Source organism: Tupaia chinensis, unplaced genomic scaffold (assembly GCF_000334495.1).
Source record: "Tupaia chinensis unplaced genomic scaffold, TupChi_1.0 Scaffold000118_1, whole genome shotgun sequence".
Lineage (NCBI taxonomy): Eukaryota > Metazoa > Chordata > Mammalia > Scandentia > Tupaiidae > Tupaia > Tupaia belangeri.
This window is the reverse complement of record NW_006159584.1, coordinates 1,625,832-1,648,019: the sequence shown is the minus strand read 5'-3', so window position 1 is coordinate 1,648,019 and position 22,188 is coordinate 1,625,832. Positions and strand designations below refer to the sequence as shown.

The following is a 22,188-nucleotide window of genomic DNA, read 5'->3' as shown; positions in this document are numbered from 1 at the left end:
AATTATATTTTTGATTTTTTGTGTCTAAGTAGCTTCCAAGTGTTTTATGACATTTGAAATATTTGTCTCTAAAAGTCTAAGATCACAGCATTAGTCAGTGTTTAAATAAAAAGGGTGTTCAGAGTAACTGCTTAATCATCATGAAAGTTAGCTATCTAAAACAACATAGACATCATAGGAAATAATAAAAACACAACTCATTTATTTATTTTCTAAGACGAAAAGTGAAAATAATTGTTTTAAACATTGAGAAAAAAGAGGCAAATTTGATCAATGATGATGGTATATCTGAACATTCAAAATAATCTATAAATAACTGCTAGAATGAATAAGCTTTTAATAACTCCAGTTTGGTAACTCTTAGCTACATACAAATTACATTTTTTAAAAAAGTTAATAGACTTTCTCTATACATTCTATTCTAGGATTGAATATATGTATAAATTTCTTAACCATAGTAATGACAAACTTAATAATTAGGTAAAGTTTTGGCAATATGATATTCATTGTATTTTAAAATATTTTATTTTCAACAGTTATTCAGAAGTTTATCACTTTATTTTACTTATGATAAATTTTATTGCTATATCATATAAGTAATGATTCTTCAAAATTAATATTTAATTTCTTATGATCTTTCTTGTTTCTTGTGGCATGAAACTACCAGCCATGCCCCTGATACACCATAGAAAATCTATCTTGGGGGCTGGCAGGTGGCGTGATGACTAAGGCACTGGACTCCCACATGCTGACCATGGTTTGAGTCCTGGATTTAGTAGCTTGAAAAATCAAGCTGGGTGCATGTATGTGCATACCTAAAATCCCAGGAGAATGGGGGAGAAGAGATTGGGATGTGGCCATCCCCCTGGGAGTGATTTCTCACATCCCCTTTCTCTGTCTCTCTCTCTTTGATGAGCACACACACTCTATGACAAAAACTTAAAAGCAAAATAAATCAAATAGAAAATCTATCTTAATCCTTATAATTTTAGGAAAAATTTTTTTAGTCTGGATTAAAATCATATTTATGTCATACAGAAATAATCATCATTTCCACTTTCTTGAGCTCTTTTCTGCAAAGATTAAAGGCTTATTTGTGATGATATATATTGCCTCTTGGACCAGGGATTTCTAAAAGTTCATGAAACTGAAACATAAAACTGAATTTATGTCATTCATATTTTTCTGGGTTTCAGAAAACACACAGAGAAGAATTGACCCATGGTAATGTTTTGCTCTGTGCCACTTTGTCTGTTTTATTTATATTGCTATGGGGCACATAAGAGACAGAGACAGAGAGAGATGGCTCCCCCTCCCCCTCAGTGGTGTGATCATGCCACAGACCCTTTTCTTGTCAGCATTAGGGGCATGCACACCTTTACACCTAGAGTGTTTTCCAAACTAAAGGCTTGGCAAGTGGTTGGCAAGTGGGATCCAGATCGTTATGCACAGGTTTAGCCACTGTGCCACGGGGCTGTCACCCTAGTCTTATTTAAATGGCCCATCACATGAGTGGAAAGAGTAGTAAGTACTGTATCAGTGAATTTACTCAAGTACTGTTGCACGTTATTCTGCCCCTGCTTGCCTCCAACTTCTCTTTTCCCTTCTTCGTTTTCATGTTTGGCTTTCTTTGTTTGGTTCCTTGTGTCTTTATCTATCATGTTTGTCATTGGTGATCCAGTGACATTCATTTGACCCTCACGTGGCATTGACTCTTCTGTGACATTCTACTCATGTTAGTTTCTCCTCATTGCTCTTTGCTGACAAGGAAGCTGCATCCTGATTCTGAATCCTCTTAGGGCTCTTAAAACACAGCTGTAGCTAGACCTAAGGCAATCTCTGACAGACCACAAAGAAGATGTTTGCTAATAACACAATTCAACACATCGGGAAGGGAACCAGAGTCAGAAATAGTGCTTTCTTCTCAAGACTGTGGCCTATTTAGACAAGGCCTGTTAAATGTCATGCAATTTGTTTTTTTTCTAAAAGTGAATCTTTGAGCCCTTCTGTAGCCTTCCGTTACGGTAAAGATTACTTTTAAAGTAATTCTAGGTCACTGTCTTCTCAAATATTCCATAATTTTTGAAGAAGCTTTTCTATAATGCATACATTTTATAAGATTGAAAATGAATAAGAAAATTTTAAAGGCTACATAGCAAAAGAAAAGTGTCATTTCAATTTGCTCATATTGAAAAGCACACTTTTTTTTTTCAAGATGAAAGAAGAAACACAAATATTAAACAGAAAATAAGGAGGCGCTTTATGTTTTAAAACAAGCTTTGTATTGTGAGCAATACCATTAAAATTGGTGTTCCATACTATTATTTTCTAGAAAGAGTATTTGGGAAAATATGGTTATTATAGTTATTGAAAAGAACTTTCCCTTTGAGTGTTGCAATGTTAGTCATGCCAGTTATTATTATTTTATTGCTTATTTCTTTGTGTCAAATAATTCCATTCTTATTGAAAAGTAAGCCCAGAAACAGATGTTTTAAAATAAATGTAAGGTATACCTGTATTGTTCATTTTCTAAACAAAGGTTGTTTTTATAGAGCACTCAGGACTGAGCTCCGTTGTCCTTCCGACTCTGCCATCAAACCAATGTCATGATGTGATTTCTGTGTGTCCTCTAGCAGTCATTTATATCCAGCTTAGTTTGAGACTTTTTTCTGAGTTGAAATGATCACTTGATCCATTTTGGTAGGAGAAATGACAGACATTTAGTTCACAGTGTTTCTACTCTAAGTGGACTATTCCTGTAATAATATTTACTATGCTTTTCTTATATCTGTTATTTCTTCATGAATTTAGTCTATAGCAAAATAAAGTCTTCCCTTTCTTGACTATCTGTATTTTCCTACTCTGTCAGCAAAACAAATAAATTCTGTTTTCAAACAAGAACCTGACATCAATCTAATTCATTCTTTGACCTTCAGCTTCCCCTTGGTTGTATGGAATTTGCTGTCTCTAAGCAACCTCATCCCAGGTTTTCATCACTGCAGAAATGGCTCTGGAATATTTGGTAAAAACCAGAGCACAGAGGATGTGCCTAAAAGGGAAACGAGTACTTGAGAGACCGTGAATTTACCAATTTACTAATGATCTTTTACATGTGAGACTTCTGAGATTTTATAAAAAAAGCTTTAGGCTCTCTAAATACTGAATGAATAGTTTTTTGCTAGGACAGTTTAATGTGTAGTGGGTCAAGCTGCATGCACAGGACAATACACAGAGAAAGAAGGTGTTCCTCATTACTTTATTGGTTATTTGTGCCTTTTTTTTTTTTTAAGAGAGATTTTTGCTATAGGGCACATGTGCTTGACAGAGAGACAGAAAGTAAGAAATCACCTCCCAGGAAGCATGGCCACACTACAATCCCTTTCCTCCATTCTCCTCTTGGGATCTTGGGCATGGACACACATGCACCTGTCGTGAGTTTCAAGCTGCCAGGTCTAGGATTTGAACCTTGGTCAACTAAATAGGAGTTTAGTGACATAACCATTATGCCATCTCCTCTTTCCCAATCTATATATTTAAAATGGATAAATATGGGGACCAGCAGGTGGCGTGGTGGTTAAGGCGCTGGACGCTCCCATATGGCCGACCAGGGTTTGAGTCCTGAATCTGGTGGCTTGCTTTCTCACTTCCTCTTTCTCTCATTCTCACCCTCTGTCTCTCTCTGGTCAAACTAAAAATAATAAATAAATAAACAAATGAATAAAATAAAATAAATAATTATTTTTTAAAAAAATGGATAAATATGGGCCTGCAGGTGGTGTAGTGGTTAAGATGCTGGACTCCGACCATGGTAGGCTTACTTTCTCACTTTCCCTCTTTCTCCCTCTATTGGGCACACATGCCCTATAGCAAATTTAAAAATAATAATAATTCTTAATAAAATAAAGTGGGTAAATAGTGGTTTATTACCATGTGAAGTCAGGATGGCCGGTGTGTTGTTTAAAAACAAATGCTTCAATTATATGACTTATTTTAAAATCAGTGAATAAATGTAGTATATGACATTTCACTCTAGCTACAAATTTTTCTTTTTTTTAAATTTTAGGTAGTTGACCTATGATCTGCTGCTAGCAAGCTAAATATTATCAACTATCATACATAAACACACAGTAGCAGGTTTTTCCCCCCTCATCATTTAGTCTGATTTGACCAAATATGAGGAGTTCTCTACTTCTGGAAAATAAGCAAAAAGGGTAGTATTTTAAACAATTATGTATTCTTTAGGGAGCTTTATGTTACAACTGGATGTGTGCTTGGAGATATCATTTAAGTTCTCTGTTAAAAAAAATGGATAATTCTTTTTTATTTCAAACTGCTCTCATGAGGCTCAAGTGAAATAAAATATATGGTAGACTTAAAACCTTGCAGAAATGTGAAGCAATATTTATATTACTTGGATTCCCTTATTATAAAACTTTGTGCTTTCTAATAATTCAGTGGAAAGTTCATTGCACACACATTGCCTTGTTTTCTATTACTAGTTGTGGTTTATATTAATGAATCATGTCTCAACAATTATACTTTAAGCTTCTTGACAAAACACCTAAAAAGAATCAGTTCATCAATCGTAGAAAGAAACATGCTATATATCCGTCTCTACCTCAATATCTATGTATCTAGAATGAGACAGAAAATGAGGGAGAGATTTTTATTGCCTGGCAGCGTTTTACATGACTATTTTAGTTTAAACCCATATTTGGGAGTATAAACTTGTCAATAGAGTTTGGAACGTGAGTTGCCCAATTATTCAAATTTTGATGTTTGCAAACATTTTATCGTAAGAGCACAGTCCTGGTTTTCAACAATGAGAATCTAAACCAATGCTGGAAGGGGAGAGAAAAAAAAAAAAAACTATTACGTTAAACTTCAGTAGAAAAATTGAAAGTTTAGAGGATGCTTCCAGAGACCCTGTGGGCAAATATCAAGAATGTTATTTGAAAACGATTCATGGAGCCTCTATCAGTGCCCTGCAGGCAACAGCATCCAGAGTTATCAAAAGGTCCCCTGTTGTGGTTTAAAGTAGTAGCCTCTATTGCAAGGGCAAAACAGAAGTCTGAAAACAAGCCTGGGTCATAGTTTTTTCAAATGTTGAGACCAAATGTTTGAGTTTTCCCTTCAACAAGAAGAGCCAAATCTCCCAGGGTCCTTCAGTGTGCTGGGAGACTTAAATGTTGCTAATGGTTTAGTCAGGGGGAAGTTGGTATTCCATTTGACTCAGAAGCTAGCTTTAGGACTTGAAACAGTGCATGGGGAACTGTGCTACTGGTGATCATTCTTGTTCTGTCAAGTGTTTTCTACTTTTCAGTGAGGCAGGCATAATCCCACCAAGCTTATCTATCAAAAAACGAACCTTTATTTCCTCCCCTTGTAGTCTCAGGAAATTTAGGTTACACGAGCTCTATAAAATATGAAAGCCTTCTGTTCCTAGTGTATCCTGGTGGGCATTTCCATTTTAGTGTTGTGTTTTATAAATTTTCTGTTTGTCAAGGTGAAGCTTGCATAATCTCTACACGTTTTTATTCTTGCTGTTTAAATCACGTGTAATAACCCTGGGGCGAGACAGTAGGTCCTCCGGTAACAAGAGAAGGTGACTTGTTTTCATCCAGCTTTCGATAGTAAGAAACAAATAAAATATTTGAGATATTTTGTATACCAAATAGATATCTGGTAAGACAAGTTTAGTCTTTTCAATATGTGGGATTTCGTATAAGTAATGATACTGGCCATTCAAAATGACTTGTATAAGTTCGCCATTCTGCTAATTTTAGGAATGTTTCTGCAAGGATTATAATTTATAATTTATATGCTTTTTATAAAGTGAATGGACAAATTGTTTCTGTGATTTAAAATTAGAGTATATCAGATTCAATATAACTAGGACATGACATTAACATCTCTCTGGCTCTATTAATAGTCATTAAGTAAATGTCTGTATGGGTTATTGATTTAAAACTGTAATTAAAAATCAAAGTTAGAAAGCACTCAAACAATGTTTTTCAAACCAGTTGTGGAAAGGAAAATTCATGTATATGATTTGTTATAGCATACATTAATATAAGCATATTATAATATAAATATGGTAAGATGACAAACTTATTTTAATAAATATTACTAATGTTTAAGTCAAATATATAAAAACAAACAGCTAATCACTAATATCTCTTCTTCACCAAAGTGGTTTTCTAAGGTAATAAAAATGAACTAATTAATATCTCTGTTTTTAATTAATGAGATAGAATACTGATATTCTTGAGAAGGCTCCATCTGAGGATAGCTTAGGAAGAATATATAGGAACCAAGTTTCTAAATAATGCCATAATTTATTTCTCTTCAAATTTGACAGTATATAGAGAAATATTCTATAGCAAACTTAGCCATCTTCTTAGAATCATCTGATCATGAAATTCTTTTTGAGTCAAATTTGGGTTTCCTCTGTAATTTCAAGTTCAAAACACATACCCAATGTAGTTCAATGAGGGGAAGAGATGTAGTGTAATTCTGCTGTCTAAGATCATATTTGTGGCAAAATTCAGATGCAATTTATAAATACTATTGTAAAATAATAGTTAATTCACACAGTAAGAAAGTGTGTTTTGTGGGACCATCATGATTTTTTTTTTTTTGAGAGGTTTTTGCTATAGGGTGTGTGCGCTCACCAGAAAGACAGAGACAGAAAAATAGAAAGCAAGAAATCACCCCCCCAAGGGGGATGGCCATGCTGCAATCCCTTCTCCATTCTCCTCTCAAGATCTTGGGCACACGCGTACATGTGCCTGGCGTGAGTTTTGAGCCGCTGGGTCCAGGATTCAAACTGCAGTTGACTATGTGGGAGTCCAGTGATGTAACCATTACGCCATATGATAATCCCGCTATTGTTGTCCAAAGTTTTGCAAAATTCAACTACTCTTACTTAGCCATATTCTAGATATTTATCACCTCAGTATTGATAATATCTGCAGTTATAAAAACACACTACCAAGGAGGAAATAAAACATGACAGTATTTCTGGAAGACCATCTGGCAATTTGTTCAAAAGAGTTAACATGTTTCCATATTTTGATCCAGAAATTGTACATCTAAGAATATAATGAAGGATAAAACACAGTAATGAATATGTTATTTTTGATACCAAAACTATGTAAGCAGGTCAGTAGGTGTCATGGAGGTTAAAGTGACTAGATCTCACATGACTGATTCTGCAGTTTGAGTCCCAGAGGTGGTGACAAAAAAACATGCCTGGCACATGTGCATGCATGTATCTCCTGGGGGGAAGGGTTGTTTCTTACTTTCCTTTCCACCTGTGAGCTCACTCTCTCTGTCTCCATCAAGACAAACAAACAAATCATATAAGCAATTTAAATATCCAGCTCTAAAGAAACGAATTACCTTATAACATTAGTAAATGTTAGTATCACTGGGTCATACAGTTATAGGCACTTTTGCATTTCTTTGTAGTGACATGATACTCTATGATTTTTTTTTTTTTGAGAGGTTTTCGCTATAGGGCACGTGCGCTCGCCAGACAGAGAGAGACAGAGAGACAGAAAGCGAGAAATCACCCCCCAGGGGTGATTGTCACACCGCAATCCCTTCTCCTCCATTCTCCTCTCGGGATCTTGGCACACACGCACACGCGCCCGGCGTGAGTTTTAAGTCACCAGGTCCAGGACGCGAACCACGGTCGACTAAGTGGGAGACCAGAGACATAGCCATTATGCTAACTGCTGGTCCCTCTATGATTTTTTTTAATCAAAAAGACAAATCATTTATATGTTACTTACCTATAACATTTTTGTATTTCACAACTATGTGAAAATTAAACTGCTTTGTGTTTAGGACACTTTAAAAACTTTCATCAAAAGGTATCTATCTGATTATTAATCTATTTATGCATGTTTTTTCCCCCTTTCATTGTCCAGCTCCTTTCAAAGACAAGTACATCCTTTATCTCTACCAATCTTAGTTTTGATATCTGGATCAAAATTACTTTATTCATGCTATACATACTTGAATATCTTTGTTTCTTGTTATTTTGAATAATTTTCTCATAATACTAAGATGTGTGAATTTTCCATCAGAGCCTTTTATAAACATTAGTAAATAAATGTCCTTAAAAATAATTTCCTTAGAGGACCAGCAGATGGTGTAACAGTTATGTCACTGAACTCTCACATAGTCAACTGCGGTTCAAGTCCTAGACCTGGAGACTTAAAATTCACTCCAGGTGCATGTGCATGTCTTCCCAAAATCCCAAGAGGAGGGTGGAGGAGAAGGGATTGCAGTGTGGCCATTCCCCTCTGGGGGGGGGGAGTGACCCCCAGGAAGTGATTTCTCACTTTCTGTCTGTCTCTGGCAAGCACATACACCCTATAGTGAAAATCTCTCTAAAAAATAAAAATAAATAAATAAATAAATTTACTTCATTTCTCTTTTGGATTTTGCCAGAAGTTGCATGTACTTACTAGACAGAGACACACACACACACACAGAGAGAATACAAAAGCACCTTCCATGGGGAATAATCATGTCACAATCCCTTCTCCATTTCTCCCTCCTTTTTGGATTTTAGGCATGCACGCACACCAGGTCTGGGACTCTAAAGAGCACAATTGGCCGTGAGGGACCCAGTCGCCTTAACCACTACCCTACCAAAGGTTGGTCACTTTACAGAACATTTTCTAAATTAGCTTATGGTCCATGTATTAATAAATTAAGTCCATTAGGACCAGCAGTTGGTGTAATGGCTATATTGCTAGACTCCCATGTAGCCGACCGCAGTTCGAGTCCCAGACCCAGAGGCTTAAACTCATGCCAGGCACGTGTGCATGTGTGCTGAAGATCCAGAGAGGAGAATGGAGAAGAAGGGATTGCAGAGTGGCAATTCTGATACAAATGAGCAAACTATTTTATCTGTAGAAATAGATAAGGAAATAGACAATCATCCCCCCTGGGGAGTGATTTCTCACTTTCCATCTTTCTGTCTCTCTCTGTCTGAACTAGAGCTCACATTCCCTATAGCAAAAACCTATCCAAACAAACAAACAAAAAATATATTAAGTCCCCATCTCATTGTAGAGAACTTCTTCAGGTCTCCAAAATGCTTCTCTAAAGTCTTTGTACTGTCTGAATAATTAGTTGAGTTCTTTACATATATCAAGTGCTCAATATATATCTATAATTCATCTAAGTATTAATAAATTAAGAAATTATCATTTCAACTTTTTATAATAAAAATTTAGTTAATGATTTTATAAATTTGATGTAAAACTATGATATGTCTGAGTCTATAGAAAATAATTTAATTGAAATCTCCTTTGAATACAGGAAAATAAAATGTTGATTTCAAGAAAATATTCAACTTCCTGGTAGACTACCTGGAAATAATGTTTAAACATAATCATTACATAATTTAAGCAAATATAGGCACTCTAATTTTTTCAAGTATTTAATCAATTATGCAGTTTTAAATAAATCTTCAAAGTTCGTATCAGGTCTCTGTTTATGACTTGAAGTCAGTTTCAATGCCTATATTATACAATTAGAAAATACTTAAAGTATTTTAATATATAATGATTTTATATATTATCATTTACTCTTTTGTTTATATGTATTCTTTTATGAATCCCCATATCGGTCATGAAATGTGGATACTACTTCCTTTATTTTGAATATGTGAAACTCTGAGAAATTAGTTTACTGAAAAGTTGATCAGCAAGCTTGTGTTTCGTTCACATAGGAGTTTGCTACTCCATCTATTAAACTACTGTGAGAGACAGTTTATCATACTACCCAAAACATCCATCTCAGTGCATCCCAGTGTGCTCCTATTTATATGTTTTGACCCATTCTATGGCCACATTATTTTTCATTCTAGTTCAGTGCAGTAGCTCTGTAAGCTCAAAGATCTCAGTTATAAAGAAATTCTCCAAAAACATCAGTATTTGTATTTGGAAGTCCCACTGAAATCCCAAGAGCAAGACTAGGATCTCTCGGCCTCAAGAATACTCTAAATAATCTATAACTGAGAAGCCTTTCTTTCACAATATTTGAGTGCCTGTGTGCCACATACTCTTTTTGGAACTACAAATACAAAAGAAAATAGCTTTATCCCTGCTCCCAAGAAAGTCATAGGCAAGGCAACTCAGACAGTTGAACAGGAGTGTTTGGTAAATTCTGATACAAATGAGCAAACTATTTTATATGTAGAAATAGATAAGGAAAATTCACAGATACCCAGTTCCTTAAAAAATAGTTGTTCAATATCATTAGTAATCAAGGAAGTTCAAATTAAAACCACAGTGAGATAACACATACCTATTAGAATTGCTGCTGGTTTTGTTGTTGTTTTGTTTGCTATAGGGTGTGTGTGCTCACTAGAGAGAGATGAGGGGAGGAGGGAGAGGATGAGAGAGAGAGAAGTGAGAAGCCACCCCCAGGGAAGATGGGCCTCAATCCTTTCACTTCTATTCTCCTCTCAGGATTTGGGACATGCACAAATGTGCACCCAGGGTGATTTTCAAACCTCTGGGTCTGGAACTTAATCTGTCAAGTCAGCCAGGTGGATCCAGCCACCTCAAACTCCATGCTATCTGCTGGCCCATAACTGCAAAAATTTTAAGACTAAAGCTTAAAATGGCAAAGCTGCGGAGCATTTAGAATTCTACACTATCATAGAATGTAAACTTACATAATCATTTTAAAAAACAGTATCCTATATCCTAGTGTATTGAAACATATGCAGACTTAGCTATATGCAAACATATGCAAACATTGCTATGTACTTAGCAATACATTATTCTTATATTGAACACAAGTGTATTCTTCAGTATAGGAAGTCATACACGAGGGTGTTTTTAGGAGCACTATTCATCATAGCACACACTAAAAACAATCCAAATCTCATCATCAATTGAAAGAAAACTTAATATATCAATCTTTGGGTGTTCATCTGTATGACCATGTACTAGTATTGTATATAATGATGTGCATAAATCTCACACGCATGTATATCACATGAGACATTGTAATGAATGGAAAAATATCAGCTATAAAATTTTATAAAGTTGGCCAGCCCATAGCATGGTGGTGAGAGTGGTTGGATCTCATATGGCCGACTGGGTGGTTTCAGAACCTGTAGCTTGAAGAACATGCTGGGCATATATGTGTGCCTGCCCCAAATTCTAAACAGAGGGAGAGAGAGAGAAGGGATTGTGGCTTAACCATCCCCCACAAAGAGTGTTTTATTTCTCTTCCTCTCTCTGTCCTCTCCTTCTGCTCTCTCTCTCTGTTTCATGCTGACTTACTATTCAAAGTAAAAACAGAAATGGTTGTTTAGCCTCCTAAGGGAATGTGTAATTATATTTCTGCCTATATGAGTCTGCATTTGAGAACATGTTGATTCAATTGACATAGAAATGAGCAAAAATTGACATGTGGTGTCAATTGACATAGAAACAAGCAAAAATCTGGCTGAGCACTTTCAAAAACTTCTGGGAGAGCAGTACATTTACACTGTAATGTGAAACGAGAATAATTCTGTCCACTGGCTCTTCTAATATCCATTCTAAGTCTTTGTGAATATATAATAGATTCAAAATATGAATTGAATAGTAAGGTTTTAAAATGAATGTCAGAGAAATAATTACCTATTTAAATGTAAAGAACACATAAAATTAATAGAAGTAATTTAATAATAAATACTAAGTTTAGTTATTTAGATGTTAAATTATATAGTTTGCTAAAATTTCATGTCACTTAAATATCAGTGCTATAATATTTATAGGATGACTTTTACTATTTTATCATAACTGTCCTTTTCAAATACTGTGAGACTATTACTTGATTAAAATACAGAGCAAAGATCTAAGCAATAATTTGTCTAGCATTATATACATATAAAGATATGGTGGTTGGCAGGTGGTGTGGTGGTTAAGGAGCTGGATTCCCACATGGCCAACCTTAGTTTGAGCTCTGGACTTGGCAGTTTGAAAATTGCACCAGATGCATGTGCGTGCATGCCCAAAATCCTAGGAGACTGGAGAAGGGACTGCAGCATGGCCATCCCCTTAGGGGGAGTGAGATTTCTCACTTTCCTCCTCTCTGTCTCACTCTGATGAGCACAAATGCTCCATGAAAGAGCACTTAAGATAAATAAATAAATTAATGAAATAAAGATGCATATTTTATACATTTAAAACAAAATATTCTTATATCTGAAGATAACACCAAGTTTGGCTTTTATACTACAGAGCTATTTGGTAATATAAGCTCGGTTTACCTTTCTAGAATTGTATTCAAATGTATTATTTCTTGGGGATTATTATTAAATCTTGAGAATTGTCATAATATCTACATTTAATTTAAAATATTGAATACTTCAGCAAGTTCAGTGTAATACTATTCATATGTTAATCAGGTGAAAACATCACTCAAATTCGGGACCAGCAGTTAGTGCAATGGCTATGTTGCCGGACTCCCACATAGTTGACCGTGGTTCAAGTCCTGGACCTGGTGGCTTAAACTCACGCCGGGCATGTGTGCGTAAGTACCCAAGATCCCAAGAGGAGAATGGAGGAGAAGGGATTGCGGCATGGCCATCCCCCCTGGGGGGTGATTTCTTGCTTTCTATCTCTCTGTCTCTCTCTGTCTTTCTGGCGAGCGCATGTGCCCTATAGTGAAAACCTCTCAAAAAAAAAATCACTCAAATTCTAACTTGAAGAATATTTAGCATTTAAACAGTACTTATATTATTTGTATTCCTGTTAAGACAGGAGACTTTAATAATCGGTCTGCTAAATGTCAAATATATTTTTTTATTTTTAAAAATGAACTGACCTATTGATTTGTGTAAGTGATAGATGTCATTTCTCATTGGAAAAAACAAAGCATATTTAAGATAGAAAGATTGGTTAAAATTATTTTACAGATAGTCTACCTAGGCATAATATAACTTCAAGAATCAAATGAATTGTGCACCCTTATTATATTAGGGATGATATAACAGACTAAACTGGTGAAAGTGCCCAAACTTGAAAATGTTAGTGTTTTCTCTAAATTTACTTTTTATGCAAGGTAATGGTTTGAATACCTAAAAGAGCAGAGTTAAGATTTTTTTAAACCTATAGGAATGATTTTTGAAATTTTATTTTCTCATTTCTTGCTAATACTTTTTTAAAGAGATTTTTGATATAGGGGATTGTACTTGCCAAAGAGACATAGAGTGAGACAACACCCCCCCACACACACACACTTCTCGCAGGATTTAGAGTATGCATGCATGCATATACATGCATCTGATGTGAGTTTCAAGTTGCCAGGTCTGGGACTCACACCATGGTAGTTTACATGGGAGTCCAGTGCCTTAACCACTGCACTACCTTCTGGCCCCACTATACATTTTTATTTATTATATACAAGGACACTTCAAAAGTTTGTGGAGAAATAGAATTAAGGTAAGAGTTTCTTTTGCTGCAATAAAGCTATGAAATTGATTCATAGCTTTTTATTTTTGGTAGTACATATTTTCCATGATTTTGAAAGACCTTTTATGCATAAAAGAGAATTTTCATATCAAAACTCCATTTTATTTATTTTTTCTTTTAAAAAAGAATTATTTAATTTTATTTATTATTATTATTTTTATTTGACCAGAGAGAGAGAAAGAGAATATGAGAGAGCAAGCCACCAGGTCTGAGATTTGAACCTTGGTTGGCTATATGGAAGTCTAGGGCCCCAATGACCATGCCACCTTCAAGCCCCAAAACTCTATTTTCAATCTGATAGTGAGGTTGTATGAGGGATAACTAACTACTCATCTTGAAACTTTAATAACCTATTATTTTCTTGAAGCATATAATAGTTGTACATGAAAATGTTCTCTTACATCATTTCAAGAGAAGTTGCTCCTCCAGAGAAGGTAATAAACATAAAGGATGTATTCCTAGTGAAATAATCTTGAGTTTTGTAATCATTAAATAAAACAATATTTTTAGAGAAGACAATATATTTGTTATTGTTTAATAGTTTATATGACTGTACAATATGAATCTCTTTACATGGACCTATGGAGAGTGGCCACTATGAGCAAACATAGTGACCTTCAGACATGCAGAAATGTGGTTCCATGAGCTTCTTTTGTGTAGCAATAAAAACATTTGCATGCGAATACAGTAGCTGCCCATACAGCAAAGCAGTATCTGTTTAAGGAAGCCACATGTGTTATTCAGATTTCTCCCCAAAAGATCAAAAGAAACTACTTGGTGCCAGTCATTTTCACATCATGAGTCAATTAACATCTGAAAGCAACTTACTTTCCAATCCATTTGCTCTTTCTTTATTTTATGCCATATAAAATAATAAACCTGAGGCTGGTTTTAGGTCATGGCTTTCTACATCAAAGAAGTCTGGACCACTGAATCCTTGCTCTTTTATACTTGTATGTCTTTGTGTGTTTATTTTTATGTTTATTTCTAATCCACAGCTCCCCCACTCCAACTCAGAAAAATGCATTCTGTCTGGGTCTAGACAAACCTAATGCATTCTAGAAATGCATCCCCATTACTAAGTCAGGGAATGTAGTTCTGACAGTTCAAACAGAAGAGAAATGCATATTTGCTACAGTGTGAACTTCTAATGTACACCTGACAGCTGAACAAAATCTGAAGACATGGTTTCTCAAGATTGTAAAGAAAGCAGCTATTCTCCAGAAGAAAAGTACGGACGAGATTAGAGTGTTTGGGTGGCTTTTTTGGTATATCATTTGGAATTCACCTTAATTATGAAAATTTGTTGAGACCTGTGGGACCTTAGACTGAGGGTTATAAACTTCAGTAAGATAATTTCAATCCACAGGTTAATAATGCTTTTCTAAAGAGCTAATTATAGCAGTTATACTAAGATTGAGAAATATTTTGATACTTTCCATAAAGGATATCCAATTGTGTTTGAGTTATAGGTCAAACTAGAAAAAGACAGGATTAGGGAGAGGAGGAGTGAGAAATCATGCCCTGTGGTGAATGGTCACATTACAATTCCTTCTGCATTTATCCTTTCTGTTGGGATTTTTGGGCACACACATACACACACACACACACATCTGTCTTGTTTCTTAAGCTGCCATATCAGGGATTTGAACTATGCAGTTGGTCATGTGGGAGTCCAGCCACCTTCACCACCACATTGCCAGCTGACCCTCTGAGTAGATTTCTAACTTCAACTTTTTTTTTGTTGCTGTAATCTGATATTAAATTCAGAAGCTAAGTTCACTAGGAGGGCAAAAGAAGAATAAATAACAATAATTACTATCTACTTGAAGAGAATCTGTTCTTCAAAAGAAATGGATCTCTGAATTGACTGCCTTTTCACAAGAGTTGTAGAAATTACTCTGACTGTAGCCACTGGAAGACTATTTTCTTGGTAGTGGATACTACAAAATTAACTTGAGAGAAGAGTCCTTATACCAGATTAGATAATTAAATAGAATACAAACTGGCAAATAATATTTGTTATTTGCCAAATCCTGTGATTACATGACTTGAGTTTGCATACAAGAGTAATTATTTCTTTTTTAGGGTCACCAGGTGGCATGATGGTTTAGGTGTTGAGTCATCATGTGGTCAACCATGGTTTGAGTCCCAGACTGGGTGGCTTAAAAGCCATGCTGGGCACCTGTGATTACATACTCAAAATCCCAAGAGGAGAGTAGAGAAGGGACTGTGGCATGGCCAACCCCCTTAGGGGGTGATTTTTTACTTTCCCTCATTGTCTCTCTCTGGTAGTGCATATGCCCTAATGGCAAAAACCTCACAACAGGGAAAAAAAAAGGATAATTCTATTCTTTTTGTAAAATAAAATTTAGATGATAAAGGGAAGTAAGCAAAGTGTCTGTAAGAGAATTCATGCGCCATTCATTCCTCTTTTTTAAAACAAAAAACAATTTCTATAAATTAATATTTTAGGTTCAAAATCTCAGAGACCTATCTCAAACTAACTTAGGGAAAAAGAGGTGTATTATAAAGATTCTGATTTTCAGGAAATCCAGGGATAGTAATGTGCTGGCCCTTGGTGATTTGAATGCAAGGACTTTGTCTCCTTTATCTATTTAATTTGTTCATCAGCATTATATAATACATACTACATACTGTTGTTTCTCTCTTGTCTATTATTTTTACTCAGTTTTCTTTGGCTGTATCTTGTTCTTTAATAAACACTTAAATCAGCTATTTAGCTCATTTATTGCCAACTCTTCAGAGTCGGTATGTATGTATTAAAAGTACTGTTCATTCCCATATCTCACAAAATTTGGTGTATGAATATATTATTGTCATTCACTTTATTAAAAGAATTATTTTATTGAATTTTACTTTCCATTCATTTATTTTAATTTGACCACACACACACACACACACACACACACACACACACAGAAATAGAGAAAGAGAAAGAAAAAGCAAGCTGCCAGGTCCCAGAATTGAACCATGGTCAGCCATGTGGGAGTGTCCAGCACCTTAACCACCATGTCACCTGCTGGTCCCTGATTGTCATTCACTTTTACTATTTTAAAATTCAGAGTTTTTTTTAATCCTTAAATTATATTTTCAAAATGTTTAACTACTAAATAATTTGGGTATTTCTTTTGAATAATTTAAAAATATTATTTTATTGATTTCTAATTGTATTTTGGTCAGAGAATGTGGTCTGTGTAAAAAGTATTATGTATTGCAGGGCCAGTAGGTGGCATGGAGATTAAGGTGTTGGATCTCACATGGTCAACTCCACAGTTCAAGCCCCAAATTGGTGGCTAGGAAATCATGTCAGGCATGTATGTGTGTGTCCCCAAGATCCTGAGAGGAAACTGGAGGAGAAGGGATTGTGGTGACACCAGTCTCCCCCGGTGTCACCAGACCTCCTAACAGAAGTAAATAGGATTTGAAAAGTCTTTTGCAGCATCTGAAGGAGCCACAGTTTTGAGTCACATTTCCTCTCTGTCCCTTTCTGGCTAAGGTATGTGTCCTATAGCAAGGAAAAAAAAAAAAGTAACAATTCAAAACAAAATCACACTGGGTGTATGTGCATGAATACCTAAAATCCTGAGAGGAGAATGGGTAAGAAAGGATTGCAGTGTGGCCATCCTCCCGAGGGGTGATCTCTTACTTTTCCTTTCTCTCTCTGTCTCTTTCGGGTGAAAACAAGCACCCTCTAGCAAAACTAAAAGATAAATATATAAATATTTAGAATTTTTAAAAAGGTATATATATTATATTGATAGATTACCCTCATCACCTGAGGCCTAGTTAATTTTACTTGATATTTTATTTGTAGTTGACTACAAGAGTAGAATTTTCTAATTTATGTAGAAGCAAGTTCTTTGAATTTTTTTTCTGTAATCTTCTCATTTGTTTTAATAAGGAAGTGTTTTCCTGTGTTTTTTTTTGCTTATATGTGTACATATATGTATACATAGAGTTACATACACACACATGTCCCTTTTATAATTCCATTCACTGTAGAAATTTTGGAGGAAAACAAAAACTCAAAAAATGGTATTTATGTTGTTTTTTTCTTTAAGAGAGAGATTTTTGTTATAGGGCAATGTGTGCTTGCCAAAGAGACAGAAAGTGAGAAATCACCCCTCAGGGGATGACCACACCACAACCCCTTCTCCTCCATTCTCTTCTCAAGATTTTGGGCATGCATGCACATAGGCCTGGTATAGATTTTAAGCCACTGGGTTCAGAACTGGAACTGTGACTATGTGGAGTTCAGTGATGTAACCATTATGCCATCTGCTGGTCTCTATGTTGTTTTTTCCTAATGAATACATATATTATTTTCTAACTCTAATTACTTCTTATTTTGTGAAAAATTATATTAAATATTTAATAATACACCTACACAAAGCATAATTCTCAGTATTCTTTAATGTAATATATTAGTAATATTCGAAATTCTCAAGATCAAAAAATCACAATTTACTTGGTAGGTAATCATAGTGATCATATTTGAGAATTTATTCTTAATTTTCCCTTTAAACTTCTGACAAACTCATATATAATAGCAGAAGAAAGATACTGTCTTAAGTTACTAATTTCTATAGAAGTCAAAATGTCACAAGGTTATTTTAAACACACCACTACTCTGAACTGTCCAGAAACTTATTTTAACTGTTGCCTAGATCATTTATTTTCTTTAGTTCTTACTACTATAATTTATAGGAATGACGTAGTCAAATGATACAGAATGGCCTTATGGTACATATCTTTCATGCCATCTACTCTTACTTCTAGACCCAGTCATCTGGATAGTTCTAGATATTCACATTTTGCTATTTTCATTTTTAATTCCTAATTATTAAGATAATTCTACAGAAATAAGATGATTAGCAGGGATCCCCTCAAACTTTGTAATCTGTTCACATTTAGGAATCTAACAGAAGTGTTAATATTTATTTTTTAAATTCTAGGTAGAGAATTAAGTTATTTCATAAAGCCACAGACTGTTTAGTATCTCTTGCAAATTTCTCTGACCATGCAAAGCAGAATGGGATGGAAGTAAATAGGATTTGAAAAGCCTTTCACAAGGTCTGAGGGAGCCACAGTTTTGGAAAAGCTACCACAGATTTAATGACTTGAACCAGGAATTAAGTAGTTTAACCATAATCTGACTTTGGCTGCTATGAGCAGATTCCTTTGAGAAGTCACTAGAAAGAACCAGTCAACCCTTAACTTCAATGCTCACACATATTTTGAACAACTTTGGATTTTTTTCATTTTAGGGAGAAGTAGAGATATTACATAGGATATAAATAGTATTGAAAAGATGCTTGTGTGTGTGTATGTGTGTGTGTGTGTGTGTGTGTGTGTGTGTGTTGGGGAGGATAGAGAGAAAGACAAAAGTGGGAGGAAGAGTTTTAGTTGACATCTTGTTTTGTGTGAGAGGAACAATAATCATATGGATATAATGTGTTATTGTAGAATTAATTTTGTATCTTTGTTGTTTCAAATTCTTATGGTTTCAAATTCATATTTAAGGAATAAAAATAGACTATTAGTTCTACTCTAGTAGATCTTCATTTTCAAGAAAATATTGACATTTAGACCACTAACAGCCTATTAGTGATAATGAATTCAACAGTATCTGTAAACTGTATGTGAGTGTCTAAGTTATTAGTCAATAATTATAACCAATTCCCCATTGTTATTACTAGAGAAATAAAGGAATAATTTTAGATAATCTTTAATTATTATAATTAAATACAAAATTAAGTATTGTCCCTAATGGTTTAATATCATTGCTATTTTTGTCTTATTTTAACATGCCGTCACTTTAGATTTCTGCTGAAAATGAAAATTACTGGATCTGTAAAATGTTCATGATGCAATCCAATGTTTTGTCACTTGAGAAGGAAAAATATAATAAAACATGGCAATAATTCCTTTAAATGGGATATTATTGTCTATTGAAGTATACTATATTTCTGTTTAGAACTACCACTTACATATTTGAGCGGAAGGTGGCAAAAAATTTAGTTTCCCCATGTTCCGAGGATATTAGTTCAAGGAGAATTTGAACTTGTTTATAAAATTATGTTAAGTATATCCCCTTCTTAGTCATTTTGGAAATTAAATATCTGAAGATACCCGTGGTATAGTAAATTCGCTTTTTAAAACTTTAATATCGTTTTCTAAGCTTATCTGTGTAGATAGCTTATTATGATAGCTTGTTATTTGTGTTCAGCATACTTTTTATTGTTTTATGTTGTTGTTGTTTTATCATACTTATAATAATAGGGATCAACAAACTGTGTGACTTCATCACTTGTTTTAGTAAAGTTTCATTGCAACATAGCTGTGCCCACTGGGACTTTAGCACTCTGCTGGCAGAGATGAGTAACTGCAACATAGACCTTGCCATCAGCAGTGCGTAAACATATTTGTTATCTGGACCACACACCCCTTACTTCTTTTTTATTGCCAAAGGCATATATGCTTGCCTGAGAGAGAGAAAGATAGAGAGGGAGATAGAGAAAGCACTCTCAGTTGTGAGTGACCACACCTCAATCTCTTCTCCTTCATTTCTCCATTTTGTTGGGATTTGCGGCCTGCCCATACCCTGTGTATCTGTCAAACTGCTGGTCCTGGAATTAAAACCCTATTAGCTATGTGGAAACCAGATCCCTTAACCACTTGGCTAGGGGTTGACCCTGTCATCTAGTCTTTTATAAAAGAATATTTGCTGGTCAAATAGCGCAGCAGAATACATCAAATTGAGAAACACTGAATTAAAGAAATGGATTATGGAACCAGCAGATGATGTAATGATTCACACTGCTGGTCTCCTATGAAGTCTACCACAATTTAAGTCCAGGGCCCAGTGGCTTAAAACTCATGCCAGGTGCATGCGTGTACGTGCCTGAGATCCTGAAAGGAGAACAGAGGAAAAGGGATTGCAGCATGGCCCCCTGGGGGAAGGGTGATTTCTTGCTTTCTGTCTCTCCAGTGAGCACATGTGCCTTATAGCAAATCTCTCTTTAAAAAAGAAGAAAGAAAAGAAAAATAAATATATTATACTTTTAAACTAAATCTTCTTGTAGATTAAGTATTCATAACTGGCAGCTGGAGTGGTGGTTACAAGCACTGGATTTCCACATGGCCAGCTGTGGTTCAAGTCCTAAATCTGGTGGCTTACTTTCTCACTTTCTCTCTTTCACTCGCTCTCTGGTCAAATTTAAATAAATAAATGAATGAATGAATGAATGAATAAATAAATATAAAGATAAATAAAATAATTCTTTTAAAAAAATCCGTAACTATATAATATATAATTTTCTTCTTTTTGGGGAGAACTAAAAAGGAATTCTACTTATTGAGGGCAAGAGGATGTGAACAATATGAAAATCAAAAGCGTATCTGCCATTTTACTCACTTTTCTTTCTCTGCTTGTCAAATGGGAGTTGGATTTTCTTTGTAAATTTTCTAAGGATCCTGATCTGTTCTTTATACAGGGGAGTTGTAAGGTAAATTCTTTAATTGACCCTGTGGGAAAACTCTTAGCAGGATAAGAGTAATCCATTGAGTCTGCCTAGTTCTTTCCCTTCTGCTTCATGTTTACTACCAAACAGTCATTCCATGCAATGGTGAGCCCCTCAATTAGTGGGGGAAAAAATGGCAAAAAAAAAAAAAAAAAAAAGCTCTAGAAGCCCACTTCTTGGCACAGGTCTAGATTCTTCATTATTTTGTCCACAGCCAAAAGTCCTTTTTGATTTTCCAAAACTCCTGCAAACTCTTTTTCCATGAATACTCTTAGATCATCTTTTGTCAAGTAGCCTTTTTCCCCAGCAAATTTGTAAAATGTAAACATCATGGTTTCCATGGTGTGTTCCATTTGAGATGGCATTTTGGCGATATATATTGAAACCTTGGCGGGCAGGCAGGCCCAGACACTGAGTGGCTGGAACATGAGGCAGTGATCAGAGTGTAGTGGGCTGGATGCCCAATTTTCTTCTTTTTTCTTTTTGTAAATTGCCAGATTATACATGTACTCACCAGAGAGAGACAGAGAGAAGAGAGGGAGAAAGCACCCCCATTCCCAAGGGGAATAGTCATGCTGCAATCCTTTCTCCTCCATTATTACCCCCTTTGGGGATTTTGGGCACACACATACATACACTAGCATGTTTCTCAAGCTGCTTGATTTGAAACTCAAACCACAGGATCGGCCATGTGAGATCTGGCTACCATAACTGGGCCTATATAATTAATTTGAATGATATGAAATGTGCAATTATGTGACTTTGATTTCCATTGAGTTAAACCCTATTTTTAAAGCTTTTATTTTAATATAAATAATTTATCTGAAACTTTAAAAATATTTATTAAAAAAATATAATTTTCTTACAAATCATGTCTAAAACAAAGACAAAAACTTTATTTTCTATTCTCTTTGCTAGTCTTGTATTTCTCTCAATTAAGTCCTCTGGGGAAGAAATGGATGTAAAGGGACCAGCAGTTGGCATAATGGATATGTCACTGCACTTCCATGTAGCCGACTGTGGTTCGAGTCCTGGACCCGGTGGCTTAAACTCACGCTGGGTGCATGTGCGTAGGCGTGCGTGCCCAAGATCCTGAGAAGAGAATGGAGGAGAAGGGATTGTAGCATGGCCATCCCTCCTGG

At 35.2% G+C, this 22,188-nt stretch overlaps 1 protein-coding gene and 1 pseudogene across 11 annotated transcripts in view; one reads left to right on the top strand and one right to left on the bottom strand.

Annotated features, from left to right (window-relative positions):
• PCDH15 (protocadherin related 15) overlaps nt 1–22,188 on the top strand; it is a 781,066-nt gene that overhangs the window by 375,830 nt on the left and 383,048 nt on the right. The gene's annotated exons all lie outside the window — the stretch shown is intronic.
• On the bottom strand, nt 21,097–21,411 carry LOC102467973 (protein S100-A10-like; annotated as a pseudogene).